General features: G+C 43.4%; 1 pseudogene across 1 annotated transcript in view; it reads left to right on the top strand.

Annotated features, from left to right (window-relative positions):
• The window catches only part of LOC311132586 (phospholipid-transporting ATPase ABCA1-like), a 256970-nt pseudogene that overhangs the window by 102199 nt on the left and 139900 nt on the right, over window positions 1-14871 (top strand). The window contains exon 22 of the transcript in view: window positions 922-1059. The product of the transcript in view is annotated as a phospholipid-transporting ATPase ABCA1-like (transcript). The remainder of the gene's footprint in view (window positions 1-921; window positions 1060-14871) is intronic.

The raw sequence follows: 14871 nt of genomic DNA, 5'->3' as shown, positions 1-14871 counted from the left end.
AAAATTTCTTATTACCAATAACTTGCATCAATGTTTTCAGTAGCCTCTATCAAAAGCTCCTGCTTGCTTGTTGTGAATTATGCTCAGGTGCACATATTTCCAATTCAACCATGAGGCCTTTTTGAAGCAAGTAATGTGTATATCAGTATTGACTTATATGCTGCCCCTGTCTTCATGTTGTTGCTGGACATATCTTTTTTAAAATGTGTGTAGGTCACCTAAATCATCAGAAAAATTGCCCCCCCTGAGAATTTTTTCAGGAGCCGACACTGCCATTAGCTACATACCTAGCCATTCTATGACACAGTATTTTCCTATCCTTATTGAGAAAGAACCCTGGTGGTTTTGATTTCAACCAAAAACGTAACCTTTATGAAAGGAAAAAACGGATAAACTGTAAATGTTTTCATGACCAACACTCAAACACAGTAAAGGAAGAAATTGATCAGAATGAACAGCGATATATGCTTTTTAAATGTCAAAATCGATCAGGCCTTTGGTAAATTCTAGTTTTAATTTCAGTCTGTGGGTTCTCGTTCCTTCCCTGTATTGATCAATAAGGTCATTGATTAGCTAGGAAGTCTACACACCTGGTTTTCAGGTCTAAATCAGACTCTCATTTAAAGGAATGGAAAGAACCTGCAGAGGTCGATTTGGAATTGGGCCTGTATGTTCTCTGAAGGGCACATGAAGTCCTATCTTATAGGTACCTATTACCCTATACCTATCAAATGCTTTAAGATCCACACAGGTGCTAGGGTGTAGGGGTCAGGGGTCGATTTGGAATAGGGGATGTGTTTCCTTTGAAGGGAGCAGGAAGTGTGTCCTTTGAAGGGGGAAGAAAATGTATCCTTTGAAGGGGGCAGAAAGTGTGTCCTTTGAAGGGGGCAGAAAGTGACCATACGTAAACTGTATCCTCAGGGGGAATGCAGAGGAAACTGTCGGTGGCCATCGCATTCGTGGGAGGATCCAACATCATCATCCTGGATGAACCCACAGCAGGGGTGGACCCGTACGCCCGGAGGGGGATATGGGAACTACTGTTGAAGTACAAAAAAGGTATGGGATCTGTCGGTCGAATACAAATCAAATCAAATACCAAACCACTGTTGAGCTCCAAAGGCTATAGACTATGTATGATGTTGTTTGGAGTGTCGACTTGAAGTATTTATTCTGGGTCTTATCTCTGAACACATTTCTCAGTTATGGACCAAGGTACATCAGCTTACAGGAATACCCAGAGTTAAATACATCTAAAACATCCTGAGTGAGGTCTAATGTTGTTGTTCACTAGTTTACTCCAATTAGGGAAGGGGTGGTGGGGTTGGAAAGTAATAAAGGGAAATATATTTTTAAAAAGGATATGTGTATATATATGTGTGTATATGTATTTATATGTATGTATACAGCTCTGGAAAAAATTAAGAGACCACTGCAAAAATACACGTTTTTCTGGTTTTACTATTTATAGGTATGTGTTTGGGTGAAATTAACATTTTTGTTTTATTCTATAAACTACTGACAACATTTCTCCCAAATTCCAAATAAAAATATTGTCATTTAGAGCATTTATTTGCAGAAAATGACAACTGGTCAAAATAACAAAAAAGATGCAGTGTTGTCAGACCTCGAAGAAAATAAGTTCATGTTCATTTTTAAACAACACAATACTAATGTTTTAACTTAGGAACAGTTCAGAAATCAATATTTGGTGGAATAACCCTGATTTTCAATCACAGCTTTCATGCGTCTTGGCATGCTCTCCACCAGTCTTTCACATTGATGTTGGGTGACTTCATGCCACTCCTGGCACAAAAATTCAAGCAGCTCGGCTTTGTTTGATGGCTTGTGACCATCCATCTTCCAAGTTTTCAATGGGGTTCAGGTCTGGAGATTGGGCAGGGTCTTGATCTGGTGGTCCTCCATCCACACCTTGATTGACCTGGCTGTGTGGCATTGTCCTGCTGGAAAAACCAATCCTCAGAGTTGGGGAACAATGTCAGAGCAAAAGGAAGCAAGTTTTCTTCCAGGACAACCTTGTACATGGCTTGATTCATGCGTCCTTCACAAAGACAAAACTGCCCGATTCCAGCCTTGCTGAAGCACCCCCAGATCATCACCGATCCTCCACCAAATTTCACAGTGGGTGCGAGACACTGTGGCTTGTAGGCCTCTCCAGGTCTCCGTCTAACCATTAGACAACCAGGTGTTGGGCAAAGCTGAAAATTGGACTCATCAGAGAAGATTACCTTACTCCAGTCCTCTACGGTCCAATCCTTGTGGTCTTTTGCAAACCTCAGCCTGGCTTTTCTTTGCTTCTCATTAATGAAGGGCTTTTTTCTAGCTTTGCACGACTTCAGCCCTGCCCCTAGGAGCTTTTTTTCGAACCGTCCTCGCCATGCACTTCACCCCAGCTGCCGTTTTCCATTCTTTTTGTAGGTCACTAGATGTCATCCTACGGTTGTTGAGTGACATTCGAATGAGTTGGCGGTCATCCCGTTCAGTAGAGAGTAGTTTTCGCCCTCTGCCGGTCTGTAGCTTTGTTGTCCCCAATGTCTGCTGCTTGACCTTGTTCTTATGAACCGCCGTCTTTGACATTTTAAGGATGGAAGCAACCTGACGCTCACTGTATCCCTCTGCCAGTAAAGCCAGAATTGAACCCTTTTTTTCCTCACTCATAACTTTCCTTTTCAACTCTTTTGGCATGGTCAATAGTTATTTTTTGATTAATATTACTTTTGAGGTACTATTAGCACTGTTTTTGCCATCCAGCTGGTCCCATTGCAAGAGGATAGTGATGACCACAGCAGTGGTTTTTATACTTTTCCTCGTTAAATAAGATTTGGTTCAGATGATCACCTAATCAGTACCTAAGTCATTTGCGAGAAATGAAAACATATGGGGGATTGGAAGTGATGCAGACAATTACATTGATGGAAGTTACAATCTATCTGCAAGATTAAAGCTGATCTACTCCCAAAACAATAAATAAAAAAAATGTAAAAAAAATAATAATAATAATAATAATAATAATAATAATGGATTTTTTTTCAATGTAAAAAATAAATAAACATCCTGAGTGACACGATTTTGTATAAAAAAATAATATAGTCAAAGTAGAGGCCTGTGAGGCTCACAGTTCCAAAAATGCAACATTTCCTAAATTGCATTCTGTACAGATCTAAGTAAAAGCATGTCAAACATTACCTAACATGATGCATCTCCTTAGACCCAGATGTATCTCTTAGTAGTATTGTTGTGTGTCAGTATGATTATTGTGGCATCAGTAGCCTCTGAAATATTAGAAACCTGTCCACTCATCTGAGACCATACTGGTCCCCTACACAAGCATATGTTGTAAGCCATTTATGCAAGTACATGACTTGAAATTATTTTTATGTCTTCTGTAAGATGTAGTGATTTTGTAGAAAAAAAGGAATTGAGAAACAAACATCTAGCCTGTGATAGAGGTAGTTTTGTACATGTTGCAAAAAGGCAACAATGGGATTAAAGGGTCGCTAAACTGAGGCATAGGGCCACATTCATATATTGATAGACAAGTTAGAGATTGTTTCCCTTCCAAATTCTGCAAATATGGACAACCAAATACTTAAAGAGTAATTTTGATGTTCCCTCTACCCATCAAAAGAACAACATTAAATATAGTAAAACAAATAATTGAGGTCAGAATATTGCGTTGACGACCATTCATTTTATGGTAAAGTAAGATAAGAGGTTATCTCTCCAGGTTTAGCCAGAAAGGACAAACAAATATTACTAAAAGTAAGTTATAGGTTCTCCATACAAAAAAAAGATAGTTGATGCTTTCAAAAATATATGTTTTGGATTGGTCAAGTTTATACACTTTTGTAATTTCAGACAAAGTGTTACTTCATTTCAGATGTACATACACTACATGACCAAAGGTATGTGGACACCTGCTCGTCGAACATCTCATTCCAAAATCATGGGCATTAATATGGAGTTGGTCCCCCTTTCCTGATATAACAGCCTCCACTCTTCTGGGAAGGCTTTCCACTAGATGTTGGAACATTGCTGTGGGGACTTACTTCCATTCAGCCACAAGAGCATTAGTGAGGTCGGTTACTGATGTTGGGCGATTAGGCCAGGCTCACAGTCGGCGTTCCAATTTATCCCAAAGGTGTTCGATGGGGTTGAGGTCAGGGCTCTGTGCAGACCAGTCAAGTTGGAATACAATGACATTCTAGACAGAATGGTCTAGAATGTCATTTTATGCTGTAGCGTTAAGATCTCCCTTCACTGGAAATAAGGGGCCTAGTCCGAACCATGAAAAACAGCCCCAGACCATTATTCCTCCTCCACCAAACTTTATAGTTGGCACTATGCATTCGGGCAGGTAGCGTTCTCCTGGCATCCGTCAAACCCAGATTCGTCCGTCTGACTGCCAGATGGTGAAGCGTGATTCATCACTCCAGATAATGTGTTTCCACTGCTCCAGAGTCCAATGGCGGCGAGCTTTACACCACTCCAGCCGACGCTTGGTGTTGCGCATAGTGATCTTAGGCTTGTGTGCGGCTGCTCTGCCATGGAAACCCATTTCATGAAGATCCCGACAAACAGTTATTGTACTGATGTTGCTTCTAGAGTCAGTTTGGAACTTGGCATTGAGTGTTGCAACCGAGGACAGATGATTTTTACACATTACACGCTTCAGCACTCGCCGGTCCCGTTCTTTGAGCTTGTGTGGCCTACCACCTCACGGCTGAGCCGTTGTTGCTCCTAGATGTTTCCACTTCACAATAACAGCACTTACAGTTGACCGGGGCAGCTCTAGCAGGGCAGAAATTTGACAAACTGACTTGTTGGAAAGGTGGCATCCTATGACTGTGCCATGTTCGAAGTTACTGAGCTCTTCAGTAAGACCATTCTACGGCCAGTGTTTTTCTATGGAGATTGCATGGCTGTGTGCTCGATTTTATACACCTGTCAGCAACGGGTGTGGCTGAAATAGCCGAATCCACTAATTTGAAGGGGTGTCCTCATACTTCTTTATATATAGTGTATCATTACACAACACTTTCCATCACATATCAATGCTTTTGATCTATTTTGATGTGATTTTTTTTTGTGTTTATTATTTTTTATTTTTTTGGGAACGTTTTCTTATCACAACATGTTCATACCATTGAAGCGCAATGTGGCATTTTTGCAACATTTCCAGAAATTTGTTCTATAAACGTGAAATTCTACATACTGATTTTTTCATAATCAGAGGCCTTTTACAAGTATTTCTGAAGGGTAATAACATTTTTTTAACATTTGGATCTATGCTTGGGTCTCACATGGTTTTAATGAACGCTCTAGTTCAATTAGCACTTAATTTATTTCGTTTTAATGACCCTTTTTTCTGAGATGCTTTTGCTTATGTGGCAATGACATAGGTGTCTTCACAGTATTGTCATGTAGACTGATAGTGATGACTAGATGACAGCGATAATAATGCATCTGAGACGCATCCAATTCGATAACACAGTTAACACGCTCGTTAATTGTTTACATATTAAATTGCTTGTCACTTTCTAGCCCGCACTTTCTCTGTTTGCCCAGGCTAGACAATGACTGAAAGGCAAGACGTGGACATTATAATAACACATTTCCTACAGATGTCTAAGTGTTTAATGTGCATTGAGTGGCATTTCGTCCTCGTTACGTCATTAGCAGTGTTCTAATCACGTCCGATTCAGAGCTTGAGATAACTCTCATTTAATGAGAACATTCACATCCATAATAGTTAAGTGAGTCATACTGTATCAGGTCTTATTGGCACCACAATGTTGATAATGGTGCTAAAGTTGGTCACTGGAACAAATTGCATTGAGAGTGTATTTGTTTGAAACCAAACCAAGGTGATATATTGCATTTTTAACTTCCTTGGCTAATTGGTTTGCTGTTTCTAGACAAAGTGTGCAGAGAATGTCCACGTTTCGGGTTGTTTGAACTACTATTGGTTCTGTTATACTTTTGTTGTTTGTCTTTCTGATAAAACCCTTAAACAGTTTATATTATCCTCTGAAAAAGGGAAGTGCTTAGGGCTGAAACTTAAGATAAGCTTGAGTAACTCAGACTTTTGGTTAAGTTACAGGTTTCAGCCCTTAATTCTTGATTGTTCAAAGTATTTCATTGATAAGGACCTATATGCGATTGTTATGCTAATTGTTTTACTAGGAAATTGTATCTTATTCGCAAAGGTTCCCATTGGTCAGTCTCAGTGATATTGATAGCGAGTAACTGACGACTTTCACATAGTTGCTTTGAAGTAGCCTTACTTGTAACTGTAGATAGAACATAGAATTGACTTTCTAATTAACTATGTTCAATAGACACTAATGGTGTCCTTATGGGCCTCTTCCTCATATAGACATTTGGGTCCTCAGAATACATAGCATGTTTGCTTTTGGTTATTCCTCAGAAGATCTCTTACACTCTGTAGAAGATCTTTGCTGATCTATGAGCGTCTTTGTTTTCTTCAAAAAACATATGGGGGATTTAATACATTCCAATTAAACGTATGTGCTGAGAGCACTTTACGTTATATGAACTGTAGATGTGTTAAGGAGCGACTGCCTTTAAAAAGCAACGAATCCCTTTGAAATGGCCTATGTGGCATCGATATGAGTCAGAAACAGTTATTCTAGTGTCAAAATTGACTACAAAGTGTTGAGAGGATAATTTTGGTCATAAAGTCAGTCTTGTCTAAAACAGAGTTTGGAACATCTGCCCGTCACAACGGGGGGTATGATATTTATGCCTCTAACTCTCTCGCTCGTCATTATTCACAATTCATTCCCGATTATCCATAATCATGGTAGCATCCACATTAATGTACAAGTGACTCCAAAATGACACAATACATTTTTACCATTCATTTCTATTGAGCACAACATAATCCAAAACACAACCAAAAGAAACTCCAAATGTACAAGCGTGATGTAGTACCAAGCATGATGTAGTACCAAGCATGATGTAGTCACAAGCGTGATGTGGTCACAAGTGTGATGTAGTCACAAGCTTGATGTAGTCACAAGCTTGATGTAGTCACAAGCGTGATGTAGTCACAAGCGTGATGTAGTCACAAGCGTGATGAAGTACCAAGCGTGATGTAGTACCAAGCGTGGATGTAGTACCAAGCGTGATGTAGTACCAAGTGTGATGTAGTACCAAGCGTGATGTAGTCACAAGCTTGATGTAGTCACAAGCGTGATGTAGTCACAAGCTTGATGTAGTCACAAGCGTGATGAAGTGAAGCTTGATGTGGTCATTGTGTGCTAGGAATATGGGAACAAATACTAAACTTTGGACTACTTTAATACACTAAGTGAATTTGTCCAAATACTTATGACGCCTTCAAATTGGGGGACTAGATACATAAAGTGCTTTAATTTCTAAACGGTAAAATAGATACTGTATATATGAAAATACCCTAAAATAAAAGGTGTCATTCTGTACTGTCACCTCATATGAAACATTTGATCTCAAATCCAAAATGCTGTAGTATAGAGCCAAATTAGAAATGGTGGCTTTCCAAATAAATACAGAGGGGGGTGTAAATATGGGTATACACTATAAACAGTAAGTATATTAGTTATTTACACATTTACACATAGAAGGTGCCTTGATCTGAGAGAGATGAGAGTTTGACTGGAGTGGAGGTGTGGCAAGAGAGACTATCCACTATTGTGATATAACTCAACACTCTCAAAACACTAAGAAACCCTATCCTTCCAACTCATCTTTAACTTCCATCTTATCTCAATTTAAATGTTCTATCTAGATGGGATAAACAGAACATTGTCTGAGCATTCTCTTTAGGTACAGCTTGTTTGAAGTTGTAGATTGAAAATCCATAAGAATTCTGGCACCTGAGTCAAAATAGACTGGGAGGCGGTGTCAGACCATCACTCCTCCTGGGGGAGTGGTTACATTTGCCTGCTTACTCATTGGTTTAATATCTCATCATTTGGGATATCAACGAAAACTCCATCAGGAGCAGAATAAATTGTAGCTTTAAGTTTAGTTAACAGAAAATCATGTTCAACATTCATTGGTTCTAATTTTATTGGTTAGGGGTAAGTCAAGTCCCGTACAATGCTTTAACCTTATCATACCTCAAATGATCCATAAAGGGACTACTCTGAACATTTGTCAGAATACTTTTTATACCACTTACCTACGTCTACGTGTGGGTGTGCAAGTTGTATATTTATATATATTTTTTATATTGTTACTTCATCAGATCTCTAGTAACCCATTATACTCAATATTATGTTGCTTTATCTCTAGTAACCCATTATACATTTGTGTTACATCACAAATTCCTCCTGTACACCAGTGTTCTATTCATACAGGGGTTTAGATATTTACACTAATTGTTCTATTTAATATTTAATATCAGCATATTTGGGAATAATACTCTCTTCTTTCATATCTCCATACAAAATCTCTATATAACATTATAAATCTTTAGGTTTTCACCTCCACACCGCAACAACGATCACAGCGCTGCATCCCGAGAGGTACATAGATCATGTTCTCAAGGAAATCTCAGTGTCCGGCAGCATCAATGAACTTCATTGTTCAGCCCTTACCCATCTCAGCTGTTACCCTCTCAAACTTTTCAATGGCTTCTCCTGTCAGTGCTCACTACCTGTAGATCGATGGGCGGTGGTGGACAGAACCCCTAGATAACGTTATAGCTCTAAAACTCAGCTCACACAGAACTAGTTGGGTTATTCATTATTTTCCCTATATAACTATACTTAGGTATTCACACCCACACCACTCCATGTGCATCTATGCACCATATGTATATTTAACGGTTCTAGCCTCCCAGAGACAATGGTCCCAGACCACATTGACAATTCAGAAATGCCTATAGACCGCTACATAAAAAACAACAACATGTTCAATAACACCATGTTAAGCTATGGTTAAACCCAGCACTCAGAGAAACAAAACACGACTTAGGGAGTGGAAGAAACAAAAAATATTTTAATAAAAGTTCAATTTGTCTTAGTCCAAAAACAATTGAAGAAAAGGAACAGAGTGGGCTAGTCGGCTCCGGAGGAAGGAGAGGCTGAGGCAGGCAGGCAGGCAGGCAGGCAGGCAGGAAGGCAGGAAGGTTTGTCTGAACTGAAGACAAAACAAACGACAGGTTAAGGAGAGTAAAGAGCTAGGCTGAAGACAAAGACAATTTACTCTACTGGTGAGCCAAGTTACCGCTCTAGTAAGAACAACGATCTGGCGCCGGTGGAGAGCCATGCCCAGGAATTAGTAGTGCAGGTTGATGAGAGAATAGGATGCAGCTGCGTAGGCAGGAATAACTGGAAACAACCCGCAGCTGCACAGGAGAGGCAGATCCTGAGCACGCCCCCCGATCCACTCCAGACACACCCACATAATGGGGACAAACACACATACAGATACAACAGACAAAGAGGGGACAAAACAAGGAGGAAGGGAAACAGAAAAGGGAGAGACAAGCTGCCCACATAACAGTATCCCCCCCTCAATGGTCGCCACCTGGCGACCCACCAGGCCTGTCAGGGTTGTCGTGATGGAAGTCCGTGATCAGCTGAGGATCCAACACAAAACGCTTAGGGACCCAAGACCTCTCCTCTGGTCCATAACCTTCCCAATTGACTAGGTATTGGAGACCCCTACCCCGCCTCCGAGAGTCCAGGAGCCTACTGACGGTGTAGGCCGGATGGTCGTCAATGAGGCGAACAGGTGGAGGTGGATCTGCCGGCGGACACAAAAGGCTGGAGGACACAGGTTTCAGTTGGGAGACGTGGAAAGTAGGGTGAATCTTCATGGCTGAAGGCAACTTCAAACGAACCGCAGCGGGGTTAACGATGGACTCCACCACAAACGGACCCAGGTACCGAGGAGACAGCTTGCGTGATTTGGTACGAAGAGGTACGTTCTTAGATGACAGCCAAACTTCTTGACCAGGATGAAACACAGGTGCGGGAGTCCTGCTCCTATCCGCTGTCATCTTGTTCCTGTCGGTGGTCCGAAGCAACGCTTCCCGAGCGTCGCTCCACACTCTGGCAGCGGCGGAGGTTCTCCTGAACCGAAGGAACAGCCAATTCCTTCTCCTGAGCAGGAAACAGAGGGGGTTGATAACCCATGGTTACTTCGAAGGGTGAAAGGCCGGTGGCAGAGGTGGTGAGGGAGTTGTGGGTGTACTCTATCCAAGGCAGATGTTTGGCCCAGGATGATGGATGTTGAGCAGCCACACAACGAAGGGTTGCTTCGAGGTTTTGATTGGCTCTTTCTGTTTGACCGTTGGTCTGGGGATGAAACCCTGAGGACAGACTAACGGAAGCACCCAAAGCAGAACAGAAAACCTTCCAAACACGGGAAGTAAACTGTGGGCCTCTATCAGATACGATGTCCACAGGTATTCCATGGGGACGGAATACATGTTGGACTAGGAGGTCCGCTGTCTCCCTGGCAGACGGTAATTTTGGTAATGCTATATAGTGAACAGATTTAGAGAATCTGTCCACAATGGTAAGTATAGTATCATTACCTTCAGACTTGGGTAGGCCGGTGACAAAATCCATGGCTATGTGGGACCAGGGACGGCTGGGAACTGGGAGGGGTAGCAGCAGCCCCGAAGGGGACTGATGGGAGGCTTTGCCCCGAGCACAGGTTGAACAGGCTGCCACAAAAGCCCGAACGTCAGTTTCCATTGAAGGCCACCAAAAATGTCTCCTAAGCAGCGTCAACGTGCGTCTCATCCCAGGGTGACCAGCAAAACGGGAGGTGTGAATCCACTGCAACACCTCAGACCGGACCGTCTCGGGAACAAAGAGTAGGTTGGGAGGTCCATCACCCGGTCCCGGGTCCGTGGCAAGTGCAGTCTTCACAAGAGACTCGATCTCCCACTGTACTGCCGCCACGACGCATGAGGAAGGTAGGACTGCCTCAGGCTCGCTGGTCTCCGAAGGGTCAGCAAACTGGCGGGACAAAGCATCTGGTTTAACATTTCTTGACCCCGGTCTGTATGTAAGAATAAAGTTAAACCTACTAAAATACAGGGCCCATCTGGCTTGGCGTGAGTTGAGTCTCTTAGTGGCTTGGATGTAAGCCAAGTCTGTCCAGACCACAACCGGCAGTTCAGCTCCATCCAGCCAGTGCCGCCATTCTTCCAGTGCTAGCTTAACCGCCAGCAGTTCCCGGTTTCCAACGTCGTAATTCGGTTCTGTGGGTGACAATTTCTTGGAGAAAAAAGCACAGGGGTGAAGCTTTTGGTCAGTGGGGGAGCGCTGGGAGAGGACTGCTCCCACACCTGAGTCAGACGCGTCCACCTCCACAATAAACTGCAGAGAGGTATTGGGGTGTATCAACACGGGGGAGGTGGAAAACAGTTCCTTCAAAACCCCTACCGCCTGCTCCGCCTCAGGGGACCACAGAAAAGGGACTTTTGGGGATGTGAGTCTAGTAAGGGGTGCCACCACTTTACTAAAACCCTTAATGAATCTACGGTAGAAGTTAGCAAAGCCCAAAAATCGTTGAAGTTGCTTACGGGTGGTGGGTGTGGGCCATTCCGTCACTGCCCGGATCTTCTCGGGGTCCGCCTCCACCTGCCCGCTCTCAATGATGAAACCAAGGAACGATGTAGACTGTTTGTGGAACTCACACTTTTCTGCTTTGACGTACAGCTTATTCTCCAAGAGCCGTTGAAGGACTTGACGGACGTGTGACTCATGCTCCTCGGGTGACTTGGAAAAAACAAGAATATCATCCAGGTATACAAAGACAAAACGGTTCAAAAAATCCCTAAGAACATCGTTCACCATGGCTTGGAATACAGCAGGGGCGTTTGAGAGCCCAAAGGGCATGGCCAAATACTCAAAATGCCCCAGTGGAGTGTTGAAAGTGGTTTTCCACTCATCTCCCTTTCGGATTCTGACAAGGTGATAAGTGTTCCTGAGGTCGAGCTTGGAGAAAACTGTGGCGCCATGCAGAGGTTCAAAAGCTGAGTTGATGAGTGGAAGGGGATACTTGTTTTTAACAGTTATGTTGTTTAAACCCCTGAAATCGATACAGGGGCGTAACGACTTGTCTTTCTTTTCAACAAAAAAGAAACCTGCACCCAAAGGAGACGACGAGGGACGGATTATGCCCGAGGCCAGAGAATCACCAATATACTGCTCCATTGCCTCTCTTTCCGGTCGGGACAGATTGTATAAGCGACTAGAGGGCAAGGGAGCACCAGGAAGCAGTTCAATAGGGCAATCATAAGGCCTATGTGGTGGTAGAGACAGAGCCTTGTCCTTACTGAAAACCTCCGCTAAGTCATGGTATTCTTTGGGGACAGATGACAGATCGAGAGGAGCTGAGGGATGAGTTGGGTTACACTTAGTGGGGGGAACCGCTGACCTAAGGCACTCTGAATGGCAGTTAGTGCTCCAACTGAGAATGGTGTGACGTGTCCAATCAATTTGTGGGTTGTGAAGAGCCAACCAGGGGAAGCCAAGGATTAGGGAGGTAGCTGAGCCAGACATAACTCTTAACTGAATGCTTTCACAATGATTGCCAGAAATCACTAGGGAAACGGGGGTGGTTTGATGAGTTATCTCCGCGAGGAGGCGCCCATCAAGGGCTGTGACCCGAATGGGGGTAGGTAGTGGCTCCATGGGGATACGAGCTTGTGTAACGAACTGGTGGCTAATAAAGTTGTCTTCTGCACCTGAGTCTATGAGAGCTGAGAGTGGCAGGGAATGACTCTGGAAACGTAAGGTTACAGGTACTTGTAATCGGGGAATGATGGGTTCAGGATCTAACTCTGGGCTCGCAAGTAGACCCACCGTTACGAGCGAGCCTTGTCTTTTGGTCGCTTAGGGCATGTAGCCAGAATGTGTGTGGCGTCTCCACAGTACAGGCACTCACCCGCCTGGAGGCGCCGTTGCCGCTCTGCTGGAGGTAGTCGAGCTCGACCCACTTGCATTGGTTCCTCCTCTGTGCTCGGGATGGGATCAGGAACAAGAAGCTGCCGGCTCCGGGGAGGTGAGACTCGAGTGGTTGAAGGCTGGGGAACTCGTCCTCCTAGATGTGGCCGACCGCCTCTCTCCCGACGCCTCTCCCGCAACCGGTTGTCTAGCTTAATGGACAGGGAAACGAGAGAATGTAAATCATGTGGCTCGTCACGAGCAGCCAGTTCATCCTTAATGGCTTCATTCAAACCGTTTAGAAATGCTCCTTGAAGTGCCACATTGTTCCACTTGGAGTCCGCTGCCAAAGTCCAGAACTCAATAGAGTACTCAGCCACACTGTTAGAACCCTGCCTCAAATTAAAAAGTATCTTGGAGGAATTACCCACATGGTCAGGATGGTCAAAAACAGTCTTCAATTTAGCAGAAAAATCTGCAAAAGTCAATCCAGTCAAAGTTTGATTTGAGCATACAGCCTCAGCCCAAACCAGAGCTCTCCCTCTTAACAGCCCCAGAACATAATGTACCTTAGAGGAATCAGTAGAAAACGACAGTGGTCTCTGTCGAAAAATCAAGTCACACTGAAGCAAAAATCCCCGGCACTTGTCCAATTCTCCATTGAACGGTTCAGGCGACGTGACAGGGGGTTCCCGATGGACAACTTGGGGTGCATCAAACTGGGGGTCAGAGAGAGATGGAGAACTGATAACAGACAATTTAGAGACTTGTGTAGTTAACTGAGTCACCTGGTTCAGCAGTTGATGATTATCTTCCAAAAGAGTCCGAATCAATTGGTCATGCTGTCCTAGCAACGTTCCTTGAGCCTGGATAGCTTGTTGGAAGCTGTCTTCGTTTGCCCCGTGCTGTTTCTCTGTTGGGTCCATGGCCAGATCGTTCTGTTAAGCTATGGTTAAACCCAGCACTCAGAGAAACAAAACACGACTAAGGGAGTGGAAGAAACAAAAAATATTTTAATAAAAGTTCAATTTGTCTTAGTCCAAAAACAACTGAAGAAAAGGAACAGAGTGGGCTAGTCGGCTCCGGAGGAAGGAGAGGCTGAGGCAGGCAGGCAGGCAGGCAGGCAGGAAGGCTGGAAGGCAGGCAGGTTGGGAGGTATGTCTGAACTGAAGACAAAACAAACGACAGGTTAAGGAGAGTAAAGAGCCAGGCTGAAGACAAAGACAATTTACTCTACTGGTGAGCCAAGTTACCGCTCTAGTAAGAACAACGATCTGGCGCCGGTGGAGAGCCATGCCCAGGAATTAGTAGTGCAGGTTGATGAGAGAATAGGATGCAGCTGCGTAGGCAGGAATCACTGGAAACAACCCGCAGCTGCACAGGAGAGGCAGATCCTGAGCACGCCCCCCGATCCACTCCAGACACACCCACATAATGGGGACAAACACACATACAGATACAACAGACAAAGAGGGGACAAAACAAGGAGGAAGGGAAACAGAAAAGGGAGAGACAAGCTGCCCACATAACACACCATGTGCTATTATTAGTAGTCCCAGACTACGATGGGTGGTGGTTGACGGAACGCTTAGATAACGTTATAGATAGAAAAACTCTCTCACACAGAACTGTAAAACTCAGCTCACACAGAACTGTAAAGCTCAGCTCACATTCACACTGGAGCCAGTCCCCTGACAGCTCTCATTCACTCAGTACGTTATAGCTAAATTTCAATCTCTTATTATCCAAATTTCAATCAGCTTATTATCCATATTTCAATCTTGTTATCCACATTTCAATCAGCTTATCATCTTATTATCCATATTCCAATCTTAATAGTAATAATTTCAATCATGTATTACCAACATTTTAATCAGCTTAATATGTCATATCTCACAATCACACAACTTTCACATGCACATACACTCAG

This window comes from Coregonus lavaretus (genome assembly GCF_964263955.1).
Source record: "Coregonus lavaretus genome assembly, chromosome: 7".
Lineage (NCBI taxonomy): Eukaryota > Metazoa > Chordata > Actinopteri > Salmoniformes > Salmonidae > Coregonus > Coregonus lavaretus.
Note: the sequence above shows the minus strand (reverse complement) of the source record. Positions and strands in the feature narration are given on the sequence as shown.